A 26,978-nucleotide genomic window follows, 5' to 3' on the forward strand; every position below is an offset into this window, starting at 1 on the left:
GTCTGCGGACTCACAAGGTTAGAAACCCGGTTTCGATACCTGTGACTGGCAGAGCACAGAAAGCCCATTGTGTATCTTTGTGCTTAATTCCACACAATCAATCAAACTCTTCATTCAACATCTAAGAATGATCATCAATCTAGTATACGTCAAAGGAATAGTGTGTCAGCTGTACGTCTCTGGAGGTGATTTTCATACTTTCTTCATATTTTAAACAAAAGAATTGTTTCTAATTCGTCTTAACTTACCTGTATGATAGTCATCGTATTCATAGGAAACTGTTAAAATGGAACGTAGAATTTTTTTTTTTCAAGCAACATTAGAACGAGGTAATACGTATTATTTTATTTAGTTATATGCATGTGCTCAGACAACTGCTGCGGTCGGAGACACGGCCAGATAATTAATTTGCCGAACTATCTAGTACTTCGAAGCCGTGGGTGCGTTATAATAGTGACGGTTAAATCCCTCCATTCAATTAAAGTAACCCAAGAGTTTGTGATCGGTGGCGTTGATTTGCTGGCTTCCTTCTAGTCTGTCAGTTCAAAATGAGAGACAAATTACAAAACGTATCCTTGTGTAGCTTTGCACAGATATCTGAAATAAACAAATATAAAAAGTTGTAGTTTTTACACTTATCGTTAATTTAAAATCAGAGTTTAAAGTGGGACGACACAGTCCAAAATGGATTTTCGTCTCTTGAGGATTCAAACAATTAGCATTCCTAGTTTTCTGATTGGAATGTCAAAGTCAATGAAAAAAAGAAGTTCCATCTCTTTCAAAATTCCAATTTAACCATTTATCAAGTAGTTACAAAATACTTAAAAATGTTTATAGTTGTATAACAGAATAATCTCTGAGGCATATCAGACCTTTCCTGATGTTTGATATAAATAAATATAAATATGAATATTACTGTCTTAATATGTTATCTGTTAAATAAAGTATATTAAATAATATCACACGTTTTAAATGACAGGCAGTCGTGTGTGTAATTGCTGTAAGTGTCTTGTAATGTCATATTTTATCACTAAAGTTGAGAAGTAATACTCATGAGTTGTTTTAACAATGTTATTGCTATATGTTAATTCTTACAAATCAAAATATCATGATTTATTTTCTTTGTCTCTTTTCGAATTTTTGAATAGAAGTATGTAAAGGGATATTTGCTCACAGCCATCTCTAACTTTAAATTTCAGCTAATTAACAGCCCTCAACATCAGTCCTTGGGCTACTCTTGTGTAACTAAACATTGATGTTTGACCATCACTTCTATGGTTCCACCACGGCTCAAAGAGCGGATGGTATTTTTGTTTACGAGTTTCCTTGTACAAGAATACTATGTTGAAATGCTCTTACAACAGTGTTGTTGCTTGTTTTCTGGTGCATAGAATTATGCATATGGCAAGTGTTCTTATGTTCATTAGGTTACCTATGAACGTTGTAAAACAAATCAAAACACTCTGCTAATGGTTGAACTCGGGTTCCAAACAAATAGAATACAGTTAATATTCTCGTGCTACTGATCAGTATTATAACGATGTAGTACAAATTGTTATTGTTATTGTGACGAAATCTGGTTGTTGTTTTACTGACATAAATACGTTATCGATATTTAGAATGATGTGATGTCCGAAGACAAAATGGTCATAATTCGAATGAATATTAAACTGCTAGACAGGTATTATACAGATTAAGTTCACACCACTTACTGGAGCAGTGTACGGCAAAAAAAAAAAAAAAAAGTACCGAAAGAGGTCAGTAACTGGTGATTCCTGAGGTCATTCATATCATACGCGAAAACAGAATAATAAACCTTTCTGGTGTAATGGAGTCATAGTTATAACAATTATCCCACTATAAGTTATGTTTGGATGACTCCTAAACAAGTTAACGTGAAACATAAACTGATAACGGAAAAAAGACTTTAACTAACTGATCATTACTTAGCCATTTAGATTATTTTAGAAAAATATACCTTTTGTTTGTTTGTGTAAATGACCATAATCGGAGTGACTTAAAATTTATGATATATTGCGTTTAGATATTCAATGCATTTGTTAATTAACGTACTTCAAAAATAAAGACAGAAGAAGCCACATGACATGATTTGCCAGTGAGTCCACTTAACTCTATCAAGTTTCAGTTTTGTCATGAAATGTTTATGATTTCATTACAAGTGAATTATTGTATATAATTTCAAAACCAAAAATTAATTGGTTTGTTATTTAAGATAAGATAAATTTATTCTGTTTAGAGCAGTATGAACAATCCGTTGCGACAAACCTGAACCTTAGCTAAATATTTGTTCATACTGAAATTTTAGAACACCCCAAAGTATCATACAGAAGATGAAAACCAACCAATGATCATTCTGCTGATACCAACAGTCTTCTAAGGATACAAAGTACAAAAATAAAATAAAAATAAAGGGTCTATCACTTAACATGTTATAAGATTTGTTGTTGTTTCAGTAATATTGGCGAGCCATTGCGTCAAATGCAGACCTTATACTGATTGTAAGTGTGTCAATAAGGTTGTAGAACGACCCATACTATCATTTTGATGACAGACATTAACCTCTGGTCACTGTGTAGTTATAGCCACATTTCTTAGGCTTCAAGTGAGTCGTTTAGTAATGATAAAGCAAATACTTAAATCTTGTTTGCGAAGCCATCTGGCAGTAGTAATGGAGAAAGATGTAACAACTATTAAGTGACGTTTCAAAACAGTATAATTCAATGCATGCCACCTTTTTCCTCAGCCCTTCTATCAAAATTTATAAATAAAACTATAGAAGTGTATGCTTAAAAGCTATTAAAATATATACAGAAAGCTCAATGTGGTTTTCAACAAACAAAACTTAGAAATTTTTCTTGTTTTCTATCGCAGTGCAGTTAATCCCTGCAATATTCACATTCGTTATAAGTCATATTTTTGTCTCCAAATGTTTTAGTGACCATTACTCATTTATGCCGTAGAACATACATTGAATTTGTCACAAACTACTTTCTGTTTGTACAAACAGGAGCTTGTACAGATAGTAATAGTTAAAACAACTTAATGTGTTCATGAAAATATTCAAAGTTACAAGTAGTCCAAAATATCATACGAAGATGTGTTCATATATATATCTGATTTTAGTTCAAGAAGAAATATTTTCTTTTTTCCGACGTACAATGTTTAAATTATTTCTCCATAGAATAGACATTTAAGTGTCGAATTCAAGCTAAATTAAACTAAACAGCACTCTAGTCGGTCAACGTAGAAAGATTCTAGTTGTGAAATTAAAGAAAATCTCAGCAGCTTTCGTAGCTACAAGAATACTCAGCTTAGAAGACAAACATGACTCCGAAAAGAAAGAAATAGACAATCTTTATTTTATGGATGTGTATTCTGATACTGAAAATGAACCATCCTCACTGTTGTTACTGTAGTTGTCATCTTCTGTATTACATGTTATTCGATACATATTACATAAAACTTCTTAGCTTTTTATTCACTACTTGCAGGCTTGACGAATACAAAATTACAATTCTAGTAGCCAATAACGACTGCATTTGTACATCTTTACCCTATGTTTCCATCGTGGCCCTAGAGTTTGAAACTGTCTCTTTCTATTTGTCCATGCTCTTTTGTCACAAGGCTTAGAATTTAGGACTGTCTCTTTTAATTCTGTTTATATGCTTTCCCATGGCAAGTACTTGAGGTTATGATCGTCTGTATGTGTTTGTCTGTTATTCCTTGTCGCAAGCCATAGAAATTTAGATTGTCTTTATATGTGTTTTATGGCTCTTTTTGTGTGTCTTTCTTCGTCTCAAGGCTAAGACTATCACTTTATGCAACAAGCACGTGCATGCTTTCCTTGTCACAGGTCATTCACTTTGTAACTGTCTGTTTGTGCATATATATTTTTTATTCATGTCTTCTACAGGTATACCTAAGTCAACTTAAATGTAAAAGAACAGATATGCAGTAATATATATTGCAATCTCATCCTTGACAAGTGCTTGTGTGTTAGAATTTGGTACAGATGTATAAATAGATGGATGAATAGGTAGACAATATTTATTAAAATTTTATACAATTTTGACAAGTCCTTATAAACATGAACTTTTCAGAAAAGTTGGTATACACGTTTGTTTTTATAAAGTAACTTGAAATGGCATTTTTCACATACGACTGTACGTTTCTTACAGCATTATAAAGAAATTTATTTTGAAATAACATTTATAGCACAGTATGTCAATCCAGGAGATACGCTAATTCCAACATTTTAGTACATTAAAGTATTTAATTCTAGATGGCACTGTAATGCTCAAGAAAACCTGATCGCTTCTATAACTGTTTTGTAAAATTAGATTTCTTTTTTTCTTCGTCTTGGTAATCAACTGTCTCTCTCTCGTTACTGACGCAAGTTCGTACATCAAATAGAGAAAATGAAGACTGTTTTTCATCTTTTATATTCTTTATCATTTGGGTCGACACAAATAAAAAAATCATTTAGCCTAGCAGCGGCTGTCTCTCATCACAAGCCACCATTCTAATTACCAGTGAGGCCCTGAAGAAAATCTTCTTTGCCAAGGAAATAACGTCGGCAGCTTTCCAAGCAGACGAGGCGAAATCCTTGGTTATTAAAACTGCGGTTGCTATTGACAACTTTGACGTTTTCCCTGTATTACTTGAGATTTCTAGGTTGCTATGGAAACGAGGGGGAAGAGAGTGCAACGATATGCGACATTTCCGCACTGCAGAAAACAAGGGAGTAAAAAAACAGTCTGCTAGGTCCAGTAGAGCAAAAGCTTAATAACCCAAAGAAGCGGTTTCCTTGGAGACGGGATCGTTTCAATACAGCAAAAAAGTTCAGTTAGAGCCACGGGCCATGCGTCGACTGTAAAAAAAAAAAAAAAAATCAACTTGTGACTGGCAGCAGTAATGTTAGGTACCATATGTAAAGAAGCGCCAAACAATTATGTGGCAAATGGAATTACTTTTAGTATTTCCCTTCGATCGTGGCCTAACTGTACCACAAAGTATTCATACAATGGTTTAATGACTTAATGTTGCATTGTGCGTTGCTACTCTCAGTTCTTTTAAATATAAGCTAAAATTGCTGCGAGCGTAACCATGACAACGAGGAATTTTTCAATTATGTTGTTTGACATAAATAGTGGAATATAGACGTTTCATTTTAACTACATAAAGCTGATACCTTGGACAAATATTGATTCCATTTTTTTTATCCATTTTAATTTACAACAACCCGCATGCGTTGAGCAACATGAACAATATTAAATAGTAAGAAGGAAAAAGTGAAGTGTCAGGCCTAAACGAATATATCATGAAACACCTTATTATACCACAGTTTTTCGAAAATGTTTTGTTTACATAACGAATAAAATGCTTTAAAATACACTCAAAAGGGGATTTAACACAAAAACATTCACCGATGTACTTTCTTTCACAGGTTTAAGCCTACTTGAACTGAAATTCAGTCTCACATTAATGTTTTGAGTAGAAAGAAATATTGAATAAAATGGTTATTTACTGGTATTCTTAAAAGATGTCTCAGAAGAATTTAAGCTGTGATATATTCCACTTTCGTGTACCTGATTATAAAGAAAAAAATATAGTTGTTTTTATAATTTAGTGTTAATCTTTTCCATTTTGTAAACTATTTAATTATTCCAAAAGTGCTTCAATTGACCTTTTTTTCTGTTACTGTGTATATAAAGTAATCTCCATGTCTTTTCACTTTTCTCTGCTATCTGGAGGTTCACTGGTAAGTTTGACCCCTTATAAGAACAGCGGGTAAGCGCAGGTAATCTATTGCCTATCAGGCATCTTTGCGTTTAAAAGCAGTCATTTTTCACTATTTTCAAACTTTCTGAAAGCACATTTCTGAACTTCAAAAAATAAATGTGTTAAGTTAGATACGCAAACTAAACTGTATTAAATAAAAGTAACAAAAATAATATCAAGTATTTGTTTTGTCTGTTTATGGTACGTAGTGTAAGTATCTTCCATCTGCGTTATGTGAATGTACACCAACACTACACGTTTACGAGGCTAAAGAATTGTTTTAAAAAGCAATAACATATCAACTGAGCAAAGCTGCATCCGATAAAAGCAGACATGGCAAACATTTTAAGAATATTCCTCTTGAATTGAGCAGTATCTTCGATTAGCCTTCATATATACATACATACACCAATACCCTGTACATGGTTTTGCTCTTTATTTTTTCTATATAAATGTCTTACTTTTTGTACTTGAGTGCTTTCCTCGCTTAACATTCTCTAAGAAATTCGAATGGATTTGTTCCTATTCTACAAAAGACGTATGAGATTTTTAAGTGTCGTGGTTAGAAAGGTAATGTGATTTGATAAGGCAAGTAAATGTTGTTTGACATATTCATACATTATATTGGTTTCTGGCTTTGTTCAGGGCAAACATTATTATTAAGGTGGCATTTCTTAACAATGGGTAACAAAACATTATTCCGAAAATCGACTAATTTTATTTTTGAAAGCTTTAAATCCCCCTAACAATATTGTCTTACTTTATATGGAGTCGCAGTCAAAATATAAGGTTTTATTTCATATATAGTGGTATTTCGTAACATAAAATCTTATTTTATCAATAATGACTGTCATAACATGATGTCTTACTTAAAAAAAGTAGCAGTTCATAGCATAAAGCGTTACTTTGTAAAGAGCAGTTATCATGACATAATTTGTCACTTTGTAAGGAGTAGCGGCTCAGATCATAAAGTCTTCCTTCAATAGAAGTGGCTACAGAAATAATACTACAACACCAGAGTAACTGTGATGACTAATAACATATTACTTTAATTCATTTACAATGGTTGTTTATAAGATAATATTTTACGCTATTAAAAGTTGATAAAATAATGCCTTACTTTGGCCGAATAAGCCGTCAAAACACATATCTCAATTCATTCAGAGCCAAACACGCAAAGCAATACCTGATTTCATTCAGAACAGAATATAACACAATATCACACTTTATTCAGAATAACTGCACACACGACACACTATCTCATTTTATTCAGAACATTTACTCCCTAATGACACAGCGGTATGTCTGCGAACTTGCAGTTTTAGAAACCGGGTTTCGATAGTCGTGGTGGAAAGAGAACAGATTGCCCAATGTGTAGTATTGTGCTTAACTTCAAATAAATGAACAAATCAGAAGAGCTGTGCACACAACACAATATCTCATTGTACTCAGAATAGTTGGGTACATGACACAGCAACTCACTTTATTCAGAATAGTTTTATTCACTGATATAGAATATAAAACATGTCTCACCTTGTCCAGAATAGATGACCACAAAGTATATTATCTCAAGTTTTCTATGTATTACAAAATATAACTCTCAAGTTACTCAGAGTGAAAGACCTTAAAATAACAATATCTTTAATTATCCATACTAGATTGCAAACAACATGAAGTTTTAAGTTAATCAGAGCAGATTGCTATAAATATAATGTTTAAAGTTAATAAGAGTATATTGTCCCAAAACCTAATGCCTCACGTTATTTTTAGTACATGACCACAAACATGATGTCTAAGGTTATTTAGAGCAGATTCAGTATAACATCGCAAGACTGTTAGATAGATGACTACAAAGGTAACATCCCCAGTTATTTGCAGTAAAGATTATTACAAAAGAAGACATCTTGAGTTAATCAAAGTGGATGACCACAAAACAATGTCACAGTTTATTCATATTGGATGACTACAAAACAAAACATCTCAAGATTTTCAGAGCAGATTGTCACAAGACTCAACGCTACAAGTTGTTCAGAGTAGCTGAGCACACAGCATAATATATTGCTTAATTCGGAATCAATGACTGTAAATGGTTATGTCTTAGTTATTCTTAGAAGATTATAACACACTCTGTTCTCTTACTTTATGTGGAATATATATGTGTCTGTGTGTGTGTACATAACCTATGTATAATATCGTTCTATTTCATTAGGAGTGGGTTTGTGTGAAACATAATTAATTTTCTGGAGAAAATTCTACAAGCCACAATATTTATTTTTGTATTGTGGAGAGCAGATGTATACACAACACATAACCTTACGTTCTGGAGTCGATAGTTCCCAACCGTAATGTTTTTCATAATCTAATTTATTGCTCACATCCCATAATCTCCCATATGTCTGCAGTCCACACTTATAATATAGTATCTTTCTTTCTTATTGTTAAATGAGAACTAAATATTCATTTCCAAAATATTCCACTTATAACAACTAGACCTTCTCAGAGGTCCACAGAAACCCTGATCACTTCTATCTTTTGAGGCCCCAGGCCATAAAAAAAAGATGACTACATATAAAAACAAAATAACAATCATTAGCCCACTAGGAAAGTGAAACATAATTTGTATATGTAACTTGAAGATCTAACTTGAGAGTGTGTCACATTTTTTTATTAGTGGGAAGCATAAAAAATCGCGAAATTTAAACCAAGGTAAAAAAATGGTGGGTATTTAAATCTGAAGCTCCCTTTCAACATGGGGCCCTGGTAAAATGGTCCTTCTGGCCTCCCCTCTATTTCTCTGTTTGGCCATAACAGCGACTTCAAATTTGGAATATAGTACTTAATCTTATAATATGATAAACTGGAACAAAAATTTAACTTACATTTTTTTATGAAACATGTCAACTGAGTATCGGTAACAGAGATCTGCAGCCACTTTATGGGATTGCCGATCTCGAAATGCATCAAAAAAGATTTAAACTGTATAACCTGTCACATAATAAGTATGGCTAGGCTTTTACTTGATCTAAATATTTACTGTTAGTTAATCTGGTTACATGCGAGGGAACGAAGTCGAGTTTAATATAAATCCTATCTACTCTTAGCATTAGGTTCTCATTTAGCTCAGTTGTCCCGATTATCGTGATTGACAGTTTATCGTACCTTAAAACTTGATAGATCATCTTACAGTTCTACTTTCTTTTCCAAATACTCTTTTTAGCAATTCAATTTGTGCATACGACTCACTCTAAGCCACTCTTACTCCAAATGTAACTGTACATTATTTTGACATACGACTCACTATAAGGTGCTCTTACTCCTAATGTACCTGAACACTATTCTGGCATACGACTCACTCTGAGGTACTCTTACTCCTAATGTATCTGTACACTATTCTGACATACGACTTATCTAAGGCACTCTTACTCCTAATGTATCTGTACACTATTCTGACATACGACTTACTCTAAGGCACTCTTACCCCCAGTGTAACCGTATATTATTCTGACATACGAATCACTCTTAGGCACTCTTAACCCCCCTTCAATGTAACTGCTTACTATTCTGAAAGTTGTATAAAACCGCTCAACATCAGAGTTTCGAATTAAACACTCAGTTTTAAGAATCATTCGAATTTTTATTTTTTAAATCTATAAAATTACTAGATTACCCGTAAAAAATCGATACAAGTACCACAGTGTTCTCTGTAAAGAAGATATGTGAATTATATGTTTTCACATAAAATCACTGGCTCTTCATTTAATAAAATAACAACTGAGCTTGACATGTAGGGGTCACTACATTGAAAGAAACCTTACTTTTTTATTTTTAAAAACTTTGAATTTTTTTAAACAGTGGCTCTCATATATAATATTAAAATAAAACCTGTATAGAAAAACATTTCACATTTTTTATTCATAATTAATCTTGATATTACACTACCCTCGTTCATGTTTAAATAAATTATATTTCGAAGAAAATTTCGTACACAGTTTTTAGGTTATAAACTACAGACTCCCTCACAATAAAGAAAACCTGTAAATATAATATAGTTTGTAAACGTATAATACACATTACAGTGAATGATATCTACGTTCTTTATGCTCTTGCTCATGGATGATCGTATTTTAAGCACAACTTTCATACGGTATAATTGGTAATCTTGCGTGATTATGTTTACAGCAAAAAATGGCAACCATCTTTGCTCCTATTTTTTAAAAAGGTCGTTCAATCTCTAAAATAACATCGTTTATGATTTGTTTCTTTCGCTTGCTCAAAAAACAACAACAAAAACTGTTCATATTCCGTCTACTTCTTTTAGTACCAGCAAAAACTGTATTGTTCAAATTAATTGTTACACGATAAATTCGCATTAACGGCATTGATTCCATTCTAGTCTTTTACTCCTGCTTCAACAGAAAAAAACAACAAAAAAAAACCTTTTTTCTTGTGGTCAGAAACAGATTACACGCGAGTCGATCCACGTACTGATGAAAATATCATATAATTGCTAAAATTATTCTTCTCCGAATTCCTCTCTATGAGACTAAACAATTGTGTGGAAGAAAAGAGAAAAACTGAACCTTTTCGTAATGTCACTAGTTCCACACATATGAAATTAATTATGTTTTACTTTTTAATCTGTTTGTTCTCACATGCAGTAGAGTCATCTGTTACAATCACACTTCGATCTCGTTTGAACTTTTACTAATGCATTGACTAATCAACAAATAGTGTCCATCACTGTCTTACTACCATCAAGGAGTTTTCCTTGTCCTACGAAACTTTGTTCAAGTTATGACAAATTTACCTTATTTTTTTCTTGTTTTTGAAGGAGAGTTGAACGAAAAATAAGGATTTGCAACACGAGTAGATTCGTGCACATTTCTTATCAGATGATTAACAGCGTTTTGAAAAGACGTCCAGTTAATTTCGTGGCGCATGCGCAGGCATGAAATATATATGCCCTTTACGATGTCCAAAGGGAAGAAATCACAGAGCCCAAATAAATGGCGTTTAAAGAATCGATGAAAGAATAAAAAATGACGCGCTATTCTCTTCCTCATCCATTCCTCTCCGCCGCTTCTTGCACAAGTTAAAGCGCTGAAAAACATCCCTACTGTCAAGGTTAATTGAAATTGAAGCGTAGATATGCTGCTAAGGAAACAGCACTTCAAAACTGTTTCTGAAATGGCTCGTTCTTGTAAATGAATGCACGCTCCATGTTAATGTCAGTCAGCGAGTGGAGAAACGTGAACATTTGGCTGTGTCCAGGGCGAGTGGCCTTTATAAGAAATAAAGTTATTTTTAAAAGCTTTAAGAATGTCAGTTCGAAGGAAATCAAACCTTCTGAATCCCCTCTGGGGGATAAAAGCTTAGCGTCTGATTTTTACTACATAGCACCTTGACTTCAACTACAACTACGTAAAGAATAAAATGTTTCTAGAACTGACACATCCAACTTCAATCTAAAAGTGTCTTTTTTTGCTACATATTATTGGTTTTCTTACATCACTTCTTTTCTTTTTTTCAGCACACTCGTAAAAAATGTTAGTTACGTGTGACTAAAAGATTAGTGGTGGTATTTACATCAGTCGTTTCCACATAAATCCTCTTTATGTGATTTGCCAAAAGTATTAAATAACAATTAGCTTAGTTTTCCTTGATTTCTTATGCATACATAGTTTTGTTTATTGGTTGTTCAGTGCAAAGCTACACGATGTGTTCTACTCACCACAGGAATCGAACTAACAATTTTAGAGTTACATATGCCCTCAGAGTTACTACTGGGAAGGGACTGCGAAATGTATTTATGCACATACTTATGGCCAGGTGGGTTAAGGCGTTCGACTCGTAATCTGAGGGGCGTTATAATGTGACGGTCAATCCCACTATTCGTTGGTAAAAGAATAGCTCAAGAGATGGCGGTGGATTGTGATGACTAGTTGCCTTCCCTCTAGTCTTACATTGCAAAATTAGGAACCGCTAACACAGATAGCCCTCGTGTAGCTTTGCGCGTAATTCAAAACAAACAAACACATACTGATATAAATACATTTCTTTATTCTGTATAAGTTGACATTTTAAGAAAATCTTAAAATGTTTTTTTATTTAGAAGTACATTTAGCAACCTTAGAAGAAATAAAACGTGTTCAGTTTTTGCAACGATTAAATAAATAAATATTGTTCTCCAATAATTAACAAAAATAATTAACAATAATAACCACCCAGAGATAAATACTCCAGTACTAATAAATACTTAATTAGAGAAAATTTCAAAGACAAATGTCTGTGTAGGAATTTGTGGCAACTGTTCTATTTAACTCTTAAACAGCGGCCATCATCAACTAATGCTGCTACCTACAACATTACCTCTGTTTAAGGGTTAAGGACCTATACAAACGTCAAATACTTTACTAAAAGTGTCCTTTGAAAAGACTTAAAAAGTTATATTAACAACTTAAAAAACAGTATGTGTAGGAATTTGTGGCAACTGTTCTATTTAACTCTTAAACAGCGGCCATCATCAACTAATGCTGCTACCTACAACATTACCTCTGTTTAAGGGTTAAGGACCTATACAAACGTCAAATACTTTACTAAAAGTGTCCTTTGAAAAGACTTAAAAAGTTATATTACTATAAACATACCGTTTTCTTTGAAACAGTTATGGGATAAATATTTTATTTTATTGGTGTCAGGGCAATTAATCAGTTGTCTATCTGCATTTTGTCCACCATGAATAGCCGTGAATTTTGAGTTATAAATCTGTAAACTTACCGCTGATTCAACATGAAATTATAGCGCAAAAAACGTCGTAGTTCTATTACTAACACATAAATGGAACAAATACGAAAAGTATTTACACTTGAATGTACTAAGATTTAATACAAAGTTAAGTTTACTGAAAGGAGGTTGCTACTAAAAAGTAATTGGAACCAGAAAATAATTTTTAAGTCTGGAACACACAACTCCAACACAAAGGAATGATGCTATTGTAAATTCCTATCATTCAACTGTACAAATTGTAATTAATATTATTGGAAACGCATATCACTCGGTTTCACGAATTGTAGTTGTTGTTATTTCATAGCGTAAATATCATTGCTTAAACGAAGAAAATTCTTTCTAACTAACAAAAGAATGAATATGAAGTTAAATATATTACCTTTCTGCGCAGAAAAATTGATAGACTTTATTTTTAGGTTCTCTGTCTGTTGAAACCGTTATATCCATTGCTTTATTACATACTTCCCTGCAATTACTTTTATATTGTTCTTTATGTATACTAAATATAAAGATCCAATATAAATCTGAAATAAGAACTAAATATTACAGCAGTATTTGTTATACTTGGATTAAAATTAGTAAATTAATATAATAAATTTCAAAATCCCTTTGAAGGTGATATTATGTGTAAATTTGCTGTCGGTCAAGTGTGCTATATAAAAATTGTTTCGGTAACTTATGTAACTTAAAAGGTCAAGTAGAGTGTGTGCGTGTGTTTTTTTCTTATAGCAAAGACACATCGGGCTATCTGCTCTGTCCACCAAGGGGAATCGAACCTTTGATTTTAACGATGTCAATCTGTAGACTTAGCGTTGTCCCAGCGGTGAACGTCAAGTGGAATAATGAATAATACGAAACACTCAGAAACATTTTCTAATTGAATTAAAACATCCACATATAAACTCAAAGTGGAGAAAAACTTGTAATGTCTCCGGTGGGACCACAGTAAGTTCATGAACTTACAACGCTAAAATCCAGAGTTTGATTCCCCGTGGTTAACACGACGACCAGCCTAATGTGGCTTCATTCTAAAAACAACAACAAAAAAGACATGATTAATTTGTTTTAGCAACAATAATAGATTGTTACAGTTTAGATACACATGAATTTTTGAAAGTGTTTTCTTACCAAAGACAAAAACACTCTTTATGCAGATCGACAATAATGATTAAATTAAGCACTTATAATCTATTTAAACAACAAAAACACTGTGTAAAAAAAGTAAAATTCCCATTCAGAAAACAGAAGTTATGTTTTACATGGAATACTCAGGTTAATTCATTAAGAATAAACAGACAGCACAAAACCCGTGGAAAAATTTTCAAAATAACAAATTGTATTAAAAAATTGCAGGAATATAAATGGATGACTTGCACATTTACTTTGTTTCCTTCAAGTGCTAGAGCCACCTAGGTATAATAATATATAATACATTTCCTGTGGCTACAAAACACAAACTAGTGTCTCTGAAGCTCTTAGAAAACACATCACTATAGAGCCTAAGCCGCTTTATGTTCAACTCTGTCTGTGTCCTCTAATGATCTGTCTGTTGAAACCTGGTTTAATGTGACTTGGGCAACTTAGTTTCTGCATTATAGATAAGTTGAGATTGATTAAAAGTGCGACAAAGCCGATGGTCAGGAAAGAAAATACATTTTGACCAATAAATTGTCTTTCGTAAAGAATGAGCGATGGAAGTTTGTGCTTAGTTGTAATTTTGGATAGGGTGTGTCCAAATGTACATTAATACTTACATAGCAAGGATCGAATGTGGGAAGATGAGATAGCGCAAATCCTAGAAATACGTTACATAGAAAAGGCCACGAATTAGATCCCATTTGTCTCGATACGAAAAAATAAGATTCCACTCAGTCCATCAACTTGATTGTCGGTTATTTTATGAACTTGTTGTTTATCTATACTAAAGCTGTGAGTTACAAAGCTAGTAATGATGCAGAAATACAATTTGTATCTATGCGTCTCCGACTATGAGATTAGTGGATTTTGACTTCTAATTATCATAATAAGAATCCACAATACAACAAATATATTTTTATAAAGCAACAACTGAAGTTTTTTCATAATGCTTAATAAAAAGGTATCCTTCTGAAACAAAACCAACGATGTATCTAATCAAAGCATAACCTCATTTTAAAATGATGTACCTAAACCAACCATAGCCTTATTTTAAAATGATGTATCTAAACCAACCATAGCCTTATTTTAAAATGATGTATCTAAACCAACCATAGCCTTATTTTAAAATGATGTATCTAAACCAAGCATAACCTCACTCTAATATAATTTACCTAAATCAAATATAACCTCAATTTAATATACATGTGAGGATGTATCTAAACCAAACCATAGCCTTATTTTAAAATGATGTATCTAAACCAAGCATAACCTCACTCTAATATAATTTACCTAAATCAAATATAACCTCAATTTAATATACATGTAAGGATGTATCTAAACCAAACCATAACCTTAATTTAATATACATGTAAGGATGTATATAAACCAAGCAATTATTTCACTTTAATATACATGTATGTTGATAATCTCCTGTTCAAGCTTCTATGACATAACGAAATAATAGAATAATAATTTTAGAAGGCTTAACCGCGAGATAATAATCGAATTAGAATATGTTATTTTCATTTAACACTCAAACATTGCTTTAATAAAAGTTTACAGAGTAGTGCTTTTTACGAAGTCACTAGAAATCCTGAAACTAAAACCAAACACTCAGACTAAACTGAGAAAGTTTAATCATTTAATCATTTAGATGATTATATGTTTATCACCTATTCATTATTGCTTTGGTTAAGTAACATCAGACGTTGATAATAACTACTCTAATCAGCTAAAAGTGATGTATTAATACTGGTTTTAAGATCTGATAAATCTGAACAGTCTCTTTAGGTGAATTCTGAGGTACGCTTGTTTTTTGTTGTTTATTTTGGTTTTTTGAATTTCGCGCAAAGCTACTCGAGGGCTATCTGCGCTAGCCGTCCATAATTTAGCAGTGTAAGACTAGAGGGAAGGCAGCTAGTCATCACCACCCACCGCCAACTCGTAGGCTACTCTTTTACCAACGAATAGTGGGATTGACCGTAACATTACAACGCCCTTACGGCTGAAAGAGCGGGCATGTTTGGCGCGACCGAGATTCGAACCCGCGACCATCGGATTACGAGTCGAATGCCTTAACACGCTTGGCCATGCAAGGCCCCCTAGTAGTTATAATGTCTTAAGTCCCATGACACAAATCATGGATATAATACTTAATTCACAATATCCTTGTACAACTAATAGTTTAAGCAGGTTTATATCATTCTAGGACATTTAAACAGTGGCGGACATATTCAGTTATTAATATACCTGTGCATTGAATAATAGCTATAAGCAGGCCTACGTTTCTTACTCGTGTTGTATGGTGCCCTCTCCAAAATCGGAAAATATTGATACGTTTGCTATCGATTGAATTATCATTTTACAATACACTGAAAGTTTGTTGGATTTTTAGGGTAAAGATACACAACGGGCAATCTGTGCGTTCTCCACTAAGGGAATCGAACCATAGTAAGTCCACTGTCTGACCTTGGGACTACTCTGACACATCTTCATAAGCTGATACAATTATAAACTTCAATCAGTGGTAGGTGGCTAGTTTGAAGTAAACATTCGATTCGTACAGGAAACTATCTGGTATTTTCTTCTTGTACGAGATTATTAATATTATACATTGGCACAAAATTAAATTCTTAAAAAAAACTCTAATTCGTTCGACTCGAATGGATTTTGAAGTCACTAAACACGTTAAAATTCGCACAACAAATTTATTATTCAAACTTTAACAAGCTTAGCACGTTATGCTTCTACCAAACTCTCACAATCGTTCTTTTTTTCTTCTGAAATCCTGCTATCCTTCACATTCTTACTAAAATTGACAGAGGTAAATTATTCCTCAAAAACATCGAATATCGAGCTTCCATGATGCTCATAGCTGTAGATTGAATGTTCTGTTTTTCTTTTGATACCTATATGGTGGATACTATTGAAACAAAAAGTACCAGATGAAATACAAAAGAAACGATGAAAAATGTCGTTTTGCTCGTTCTTCATTGTACTTTAATTAAACAAGGCAGTGTTTTTTGTCATTTAACATCTGCTAGCTTTTAATATCAACTCCTCCATCTACTTTTTTTTTTTTTTTTTGCATTTCAGAATGTGCTATTTACATGGACATTTTGTGTCTAAAAACAAAAGAAAAAACCAAACAAACTTCATGGAGCCATCGTCATATTGTAAAGACGACGCTAAATTTGTTTATTTTCTAGTCATACATTAACCATAAACAAACACTGATTCATAGCCTACTGGTTAGTGTATCAGACTATAAGTATGATGATCCATGGTTCGTGTTCTGTTGTCACAAAATTGCGTTCCGCACTTTAACGTTTGACTTTTAACCCCTAATAAAGTAGTTATAAACAACTTACATAACTCATTTTTAACCGCAGTAAAAACAGTGTTAGTTGGCATACGTGTTTCATTTTTGATTAATTAACCTACAAGCTTCAGTCTTAACCCTAAGAAAATAGTTATAAAAATATAATCAAAATACATTATTTTTGAGCTCAGTAAAAACATTACCAGTCATCATAAATGCATAATTTCTGACTCCAGTAAAATAGTAATGATTAACTTACACACCTCGTTTTTAGCCTTAAAATATGTTATTCACATATCTCATTGTGACCTCTTGTAAAATTACCTCAATTAACTCGAGCAAGAAATAATATTTAACATAGAAAAATAGTGTTACTTTGTCTATACATCTCAGTTCTGCCTCAAGTACAGAAGTTTCAAGCCTAAATGCTTTATTTCTGACCCCAGTAGAATAAACTTAGTTAAGCCTACATGCCTCATTTCTAGTCCAGCTGAACAGTCTCATTTATCCTACGTATCACATTTCTGACCCAGGTAAAACAATCTCAGTTAGTCCACATGCCTAATTTCTAACCTTAGTGTAACAGTTAGTTAGCCTAAATTCCTGATTTCTAAAAACAATTTCAGTTAGCTCCCATATCTGGGACCGGCATGATCAGGTGATTGGGGTACTCGACTCGTAATCTGAAGGTCGCGGGTTTGAATCCCTTTCACACTAAACATGCTCGCTCTTTCAGCCGTGTGGGCGTTATAATGTGACGTTCAAAGCGTAACCCAAGAGTTGACGGTGGGTGGTGATGACTAACTGCATTCCCTCTAGTCTTACATTGTTAGATTAGGAACGGCTAACAGATAGCCCTCGTGTAGCTTTGCGCGAAGTTCAAAAAATAAACTTCCATATCTCTTTTCTGCATCTCAATAAAACTGTCACTTCTGATTCCAATAGATTGTTGAAGACTCTACGACTCGTTCCTGACGCCAGCAATTTAGTCGTAACTAGTACCTACGCCTTATTCCTTGGTTTAGTAGATCGTTCTCAGTTGGCTCACACATCGTATTTATAAGCTCTGGAAAGCTGTTATTTCATGCACTACGGTTCTTCTTTCTGGTGAAAGTAGAATAATTTAATCTGTCTAAACATTTACTTGTGTTTGCTTGTTTTGAATTTCGCGCAAAGACATAAGGCTCTCTGCGCTAGCCATCCCTAATTTAGCAGTGTAAGACTAGAGGGAAGGACGCTAGTCACCACCACCCACCGTCGACTCTTGGAAATAGTGGAATTGGCCGAACATAATAACGTCATCACGACTGAAAGGGCGAGCATGTGTAATGTAATGGGGATTCGAACCACGACCCTTAGAGCTGGAGTTGAGCACCCTAACCACCTGGTCCAGACGGACCATTTGCTCGGGATTACCGTATAATTAGTCTATTTTAATCTAGCTATATAATTCTACAATCAAGACAGTGCCAGAAGCAAGGTTGTTGTATTAAACAATATGTCTACATGACTTATTATTATAATAATATCGAGTGATATATAAATTTTATAAACGCAGTAGCTAATGATGTATAAAAATCAATTCCTGAAATGTTAATTGCTGATCTACTTTACTTTTTACGCTTTTTAAAAACATTCTACTGCGAATTATAAATCTTTCCTTTTATCTCATTTTTACATTATCTGTACTACATTTAAAATGCTAAAGAATTTAAAATTGGTTGTAGTGTTTATACTTATCTTAAATCATTAATTCAACCATTTATATTTCATTTTTCATCAAACTAAAGAACATGTTTTTGTCTAAATGGTTGCTTTAAAGTTAGTAATCAACCACCATATTCTTTTGTTTATTTGAGGATAAAGTAAGTGTATCTTTATTGTATTTAAATACAGAGGATTTGGTTTAGTTCTGATAGAGACTATTGGCACTCAAAGGAAAGTAATGATTTGTTAAAAGATAAGCTAACCTAAAAAAAGTCTCTAAAGAACTGATTCTAAAATGTCAATATGGTAATAAATAAGTGCTATTTATAATAATGAAATAAGTTAAAATTTATTTAGGTACACGTGTTGATATTTTGCCACGCCAAACACTTATAGTTTTGATAAAGTGTTTTGATGACGTCACAGTTTTCACCTTAAATATTAAAAACACCAAAGAAAGTATTTCGACTTTAGATTTAACTTATTTATTGACTATTATCAAACATACCTAGCTATAGACGATGATAATAATAGTATGTCTAAACCTTTCTCTAAAACGAAAAGAGTTTGAAAACCGATAGAGCTCAACTTTTGTGTCTTGTTAAGCCCAAAGCTACACAATAAGCTGTCTGTGTTGTGCCTACCGTTAGAATCGAAACCTGATTTTTAGGGTTACAAGCCTTAAAACTACCCGCTGGTGTGACTGAACTTCTGAAAGATAAAGAATAACAGAGGGCGTGTTTCTATCCCGGATGTTTAACTTATTCTTACATTTCATAGACAGAATCATTTTTAACTTAGATGACTAAGTAATTTATTAACTTAGGTTATTTAATTTTTAGAATGCCTGTTTCGTCGAATTTCAGAGATATTCTCGAAAATTCCAATTTTATAACTAAATAAGTTTTGTTTATTTTACATTAAATTTTCAAAAAAGAAATAATTAATCGACAGAATCTCTTTCTAGAATTGACGAGTAGGTAGTATTTCTAAATCACTTGGTTAAAAACAAGAAAAACAAACAAAATGGCTTCTAAAAAAAGTTTTAAAAATTGGACTAAAGCCTCCAAGATAAGTAGATTCATCGATCAAACTGCGCAATAACCAAGGCAGAGTCTCAATACAGACACGTGCAAACGACGTGACAGCTTTTTGTCTCCAAGCCTTGTGTGTGTTATGGTTGAGATAAAATCTTTTTACATTGTAGATCAGATAACGGTAAAAACTACCTCTAATTAGCCACCGGGTCTTCTGCACCAGCACCATCTCGACTATTACAGAAAAAAACTGCACTTTCACGTCATACATGTATAAAAAAGTGCTGGCCAGCTCCTTTCTTCCTATAAACATCATTAAAAAATACGTCTAAAATTAATTCTCGTTTTGAAGAGAAGTGTAACGTTCTTGGTATTTGATAAAAAAAAAAAACACGTAAGAATACCAGATGATGTGAAGAGATGATAGGATTTAAATGATTAAAAAATATTAAAAAGTCGAAGTCAATCCAGAGCGTATTGTTAAAAAACAAAGACACAGTAACAGACCAATCGATATTGTTGACCTCACTTGTCTTAACCACGTCTACCTTATATCTTCTAAAAAAATTTAGTATGGTAGAGGGCGCCTCTATGCAAGTTCATATTTTTATTTATGCTTATAAAAAAACTTAACAAGAAAGAGTGTGAAGGAGAACATGGTATATTTAAAACTTTTCTTCGTGTCTCAAATACCTTCGTCATGTTAGATATCTTAGTATTAAATTGTATATTTATTTCGTGTATTTTTAACACATATGTTTGTGTATTGTTGAGCGCAAAACTGCACAATAGACTGTTTGTTTCTGGTCATCACGGGTATCAGAACCAGAGTTTTAGCGTTATACGTTTACCACCGAGCCACGTATGGGGGGTGAGGGCAAAACATGGGCATCAGAGGAATTGGTTAAATTATATGTTGAGACTAAATCACGATGTCCACAAGTATGCCAAGGTTTTTACTTATTTTTAGTTGTAGTTCTTATTATTTTATATTTGATTACTTCAGATTTGCGAAACTCAGTAATTACTTCACGATTAAGGAAGATCCTGATTATCTTATCTACACGTTAAGCTGTTTTATTGATCAGTTTGCAATCAGATAGAGCACTAATTAGTTCACATCTGGTAAAACTAGGTCTGCTTTACCTATACATAAAACTGTTACTCATCTCATAATTCAATGAAAATAACTGATTAGTTTGCAACTGATAAAGGACTGATAAGTTCGAGCTTAAATAAACCGCGCTTGTTCTCGAGCCGGGCATGGCATGTGAACTCGAAGATTTATAATTCTCGACAAGTTGATGAAAATTCGCGTTCAGTGTTTTGCGACTGTGGGCGTGCTACAAGAGTATCATTATTTGTTCAGACAGAGTATGCTAACAATTGGTGATGGACGCTGTTGACGAAGTGCTTTCCATCTAGTCTATACGTTCTAAATTACGGACAGCTATGCGTAAATAGCTCTTTTCGTAACAGCCTGAAACAAACAAACCAAAACTAGTTCATATTTAAAGTTTGGTTTGGTTGGAATTTCGTGCAAAGCTGCACGAGAGCTATCTGTGCTAGCCGTCCCTAATTTAGCAGTGTAAGACTAGAGGGAAGGCAGCTAGTCATCACCACCCACAACCAACTCTTGGGCTACTCTTTTACCAACGAATAATGGGATTGACCGTCACATTATAACGGTCCCACGGCTGAAAGGGCGAGCATGTTTGGTGCGACGAGGTCATATTTAAAGTACTAATTAGTTCATATTTAAATAAATCATTGCTTAATTTACATTTAAGTAAAGTCCTGATCAGTTCACACACACACACATTTTTACTGTTTCGCAGCGAAAGAGGTATTGAAACTTTTCGGTGATATAATTTTAAATACGAAACGTGATACGAAGCATACAAGAATGATAAACGTACATGTACAATAACAGAACTTCTACAAAAATACAGTTATGAACTTTTGGATATAAATTATGGATGGTTTTAATAATTTATAAATTAGTACTCAATAAATGAACATATTTCAATCCCAGACAGGATTTAGCGAATGAGGTACTGAAACCAGACACAAAAGTAAATGAATATTACTCTTGAATTATGTATACACACTGCTTGCTTGTTTTGTAATCCTTCTCAAGCCATGATACATTCATATATCTAAGTGATCAAAACATACTTTATACTAAGGACGAATATTGCACACCTGTAACTAAACACCTAATTTTTTAACCTATACTTAAAACACTTGTAAAACTAAAAAAGATCTTGATGTTGCAAAAATGATTAATTCCTGAAAAGTTGGATCGAACACAAATACGTGAGGTTCTTTTATTTAATACATTTTGAATCTTATAATACAGTACAGCCAACATAGGGAATCAACAATACCAGAATATTAAACCAATAATGTTTTGTGTATAATACCAGAGTTTTAAACCAATACTTTAGATGTATAATACTAGAATATTGAACCAGTACTTTCGTGCATTATATTAGAAAACTACACTGATATATTACGATAGTATACTGTATAATACCAGTGTATTAAGCCAATATATTAAACCAGTACTCTAGTATATAATATCAGATTATCTTACCAATATTTTGAAACAATACTGTTGTGCATGATACTAGAGTATCAAATCAATATATTAAATCGATATTGTTATATATAACACTACTTTATTAAAACAATGTGTTAAACCGATACCCTTGTGTCTAACATCACAGTACTAAACCAATACATTAAGCCGTTACTGTTGTGTATAATACAAGAGTATTAATATAATATATTAAACAGATACTGTCGTGTATAATACCAAAATATTAATGTAATATATTAAACACATACTGTCGTGTATAATACCAAAATATTAATGTAATATATTAAACCATACTTTTGTGTATAAAACTATTGTAGTAAAACAATACTGTTTTGTTAAGAAAAAGAAGACAACTATGTAATGAAAGCAAAACAAGTATGTTGTAGTAGTGTAAGAACGTTTAGAGAAATGCTGTAAATAAACACGTTCATTGTTTTAACACAGTACAGTCACAAAGCAGAATATTATGGACATGTTTACTATTTCGAGACTAGAACTTCATTACATGTTACATTTTTCCTTCTGTATGAAAATTGAGTAAAATAATAATTATGGAAATATTTCAGTAAAAACTGAAACTTAATGAGAAAAGCTATAAACTTCAAATTATGTCATATTTAAATAAATATTATGTTTCTTTGTTTGTTTTTAAGCACAAAGCTGTATGAAGGTCTATTTGAGTAGTGCCCATTTTAGGAATCGAACTATAGCTATAGCGTTAAAAGCCCTCAAACTTACCGCTCAATCATCGATGTGTTTGTAAAGGGGAGAGGAATATTAGATCTAGCTTCTCAGGACTATTGTATTCCATAATGGTTGCATTTACAAAGATCATTTTACCATTATCTTTAGTATGCACACATATGGAAAACAGGAATAAATGTATATATATATATATATATAATATTTTAAAAACTATATTTCTTATCTTCTTGAGGTTATCTGATATTATAAACTAAATTATATTTAGTTATTTAAATTACCATACGTCATGGTTACTTATGCCTTTATCGACAGTCTTCAAATCAATTTACATATTGCACTCTAAAGGTTAAATTACGTTCTAGAGAACTATCAAAGAAGGAGGAGCAAATTGGATGGGTTATCAAATCAACGCTGACGTCATCTCCTCCGATTGGTAACTTAGAATCCATTTAGACGACACCTTCCTCAGGTTAACCCTTTCAGCCCCAACGTTAGGCACGTGATAATAGATGAGGAACCAATGGCGAGGGAAAGATGGGCGTAACTCTGAATATATTGTGAAGCTGTTTCCCAAAAACATGTTATCGTCGTACACAGATTACAATTTTTTTAAAGAGTTAATGCAAGAAGATAATGCTTATAATTAAAGTATATACAACTATTCCGTTTTACCATGTTTATCTCTCAAAACTGCTAGATACTGGCACAATGCTTGGTATTGAAATCTTTAATTAGGCTTAGGGTTTCCTAAAACTTTGCGTTTAAAACATGTTCATTATGAAATAAATATTTAATACAATCAATTCTTAATTCGAAGTAACTTTAATTTAGAGAGGTTTTCCCTCTCTATTCTCCTACATTTAAACAGATAGCCTATTTATTCATTCACATGTTTATTGTACATTTATTTCTTAAAAACTAAACGATATACCGAAAATCGAAATAGCTAACGGTAAAAACAAATTATTATTCAGTTATAGCACTTACAAATATCGATATGTAAAATATTCACTAGAAGAATAATAAACGTGTGACTGAGCACACTCAAGCAGCATAAAGACGAAATATATTTTCATCTTGGGAATGAAAAAGGAAAGGAAAAACAAAAATCATACAACTTTTATGTTTGAATACGCCAGAAAGGTGAAATGTGAAGTTGGTTTTGTTCCAGTTTTATGGGCTGTTCGACACAACGGTGATAAAACACAGATACGCCTTAAGTATTCTCTGATACGAAATGCGCTATATTTCACATTATCAGAGGTTTTCAATGTTCCGTTGGAGGAGTCGTTGATGAGTGCGAAAACTCTGTTGACGTCAAGAGTTCACAAACACCATGGTTCTGGAGGTGATGAATGGGAACTGCTTCTTCATTATGAACTTACACTAGTTGTCCATATACCTTGTCTTCTTACTCCTTTGTGCTGACACTGTTTACTGTAAACGAAAATATAGGACACGTAACGGTGTCCCGGGCGACTTCCTGTTTGTGTGTGTGTAAACAATAACTTCATCAAGTACTCTAAATCACGTAAGCCTACTTTGGGTGTTTGATTGATGTGTTTCCTTTTAACTACAGTATGTTCAAATCTCCAGCTGCAATTGGTCATTTGTAAGAGTCCTTAAGATAAAACAAAAACATGAGAAGGAGAGACGTAGTGTTTGGTGAACGTAATCAACGAACCTACTTGAAAGAGTTATAAAAACTTTATTGATGTCATAAACTCTACTCTAAAAGTATTAGCTAATTTTTACTCCATTTTTTATTAATAAGAAATGTTCTCTTTATTAAAACGCATCATTGCCCCTCAAATATTATCATTTTTGTTATCGATTATTTACCGTCAAGCACAAAAGTGCACAATGAGCTATCTGTGCTCTGCCCACCATGGCTATCAAAACTCTGTCTTTAGAGTTATAAATCTCCAAACATATCGCTAAGCCACTGGCTTGGGGCATTTATTTTACTTGGGATTTTCTTATTTTTAACATGTGCATGCAGTTAAAATGAAAAACGTATAGAGAACAACATTCGTTTTTAACAACGGATGGTTTGACTTGAGGACTTTAAATATATTTCACTCGTGAAATATCTGAAAATGGCATGGACGTAGTATGAAATTAAAGCCTTGCTTAGTTCATTTAGTAATTTTCTCTGTTACATACCTAGTACAGGTGTTAAAGTCATGTGCTATAAGAAATTGCAGTTGCTAATTCCTTTAGGCATTTTATGTTACTGTCTAAAAAAAAGCTAAATTATTTGTTGGTGTATGTACATTTTGTATGTACCTGCGAAAGCACGTGCACAAATAATTAAAAACTTGATTGATTCTTTTATTTTATGCGACTTAACTTAATTGAATAAAGAGTTATACACTCTGATAACAAACACCCTTTACACTTACGCCATACTTCATCAGAATTCACGAAACAACAATATTAAAGTTCGATATCTCTTTACACTCGTGTTCATTTCAGATATCATGGTGCCTCTTGCATGCACATTACACACAATTATTTTAACTTAGGTGCCATATAGTTAGACTCTGACACCCCTTCATAGATATATATATATATACACACACACCTTTTAGGAATCACGAAGTCAGAAACTATAATTCTAATACCATCCTCCATCCTTCTGTGCACACACCAAAAATGATTTCTATTGACAGGGCTATGAATGAGGCTGCAACATTTCTTCATCCATACTGATTTTCCTTCAGGAGCAACAAAGTTAGAATCTGATACCTCCTACTCTAACATATTCCACTCAGAAACCACAGATCCAAGATATTAAATTCTCGTGCGCACGTACGCATTTCATTCAAGAATTACTGATAAACGAAGATTTCAACTTTCATACACCTACGCCCACAAACACGCATACAATAATTTCCATTTAGAAGCATGAAACTCTAACTTCTCTTCATATAAACACTGCTTTTCCTTCAGGTGTAAATAAGTTAGATTTTGATACTCTATTTTAACTAAATATGTAGCAATCATGACAAATTATAATAACATAAAAGTGTTTGATGTGTGTTTCTTAACATAATTTGAATGTTTGACTTGGATCAAATACAAACCAGGTTTTGAATATCCATAAAGTTCCCGTGTTCCGACAAAACGTTAATATTACTTAATAGAGACAATATCATTGATGAGCTTTGTACTTTGCATTTGACGTTTCCCTAGGATCTGATTTCTATTTGATATCTCTTGGTCTAGTTTTCATTTTATAATATCAGAATATTCTAATTTCTACTACTTATATCAAAGGTCCTATTAGAGATCTAGAAGCTAAGTAACGTTACGTACATTAAACAAATATAACGAAGCGAAATAATTCCAGTTTTAATGTATTATATGTTGATACACGTACATGGACCAGTTCACTAATTCAACGTCTGTTGAGAGCTACAAATGGGTCATTGTGTAACAGTGTTGTATTAGCTGTAAATTAACTAAACTACTTGTTGGTTACGATATCCAAATTATAACACATCTTTTTTTATGACAATTTCATTTTTTATTATTTTTTCTTATATGTTTCAATATGCGTAAAATGTTTATTTCTCAAAATCGTGTTGAAAACTAACCAAAACCGTCTCTTACAAAAACAGACAAATTAAAACACATCAAAAGTCGTAAAATGGTTGCTGTACAGTGTGTTCCGCTTGCAGAATTACTACTACTTTAAAAGAAAGATCCAAGCAGTTCTAAGAAATTATGAGTGAAAGTAAAAAACAATATGTAACACTTGTTAACAAGACTAATGACAATACGTAACAATATGTCAACAAGACTGATGACGACATACAACAACATATCAACGAAATTGATGACGACAGAACATGTCAATGAGATTGATGAC

At 32.9% G+C, this 26,978-nt stretch overlaps 1 long non-coding RNA gene across 1 annotated transcript in view; it reads right to left on the reverse strand.

Annotated features, from left to right (window-relative positions):
* LOC143256923 (uncharacterized) overlaps positions 1-26,978 on the reverse strand; it is a 74,513-nt gene that overhangs the window by 2,983 nt on the left and 44,552 nt on the right. The window contains exon 2 of the long non-coding RNA XR_013031609.1: positions 249-597. This is a non-coding gene — a long non-coding RNA (uncharacterized LOC143256923). The remainder of the gene's footprint in view (positions 1-248; positions 598-26,978) is intronic.

The sequence above is a fragment of the Tachypleus tridentatus genome, chromosome 7 (genome assembly GCF_004210375.1).
Source record: "Tachypleus tridentatus isolate NWPU-2018 chromosome 7, ASM421037v1, whole genome shotgun sequence".
Taxonomy (NCBI): Eukaryota; Metazoa; Arthropoda; class Merostomata; order Xiphosura; family Limulidae; genus Tachypleus; species Tachypleus tridentatus.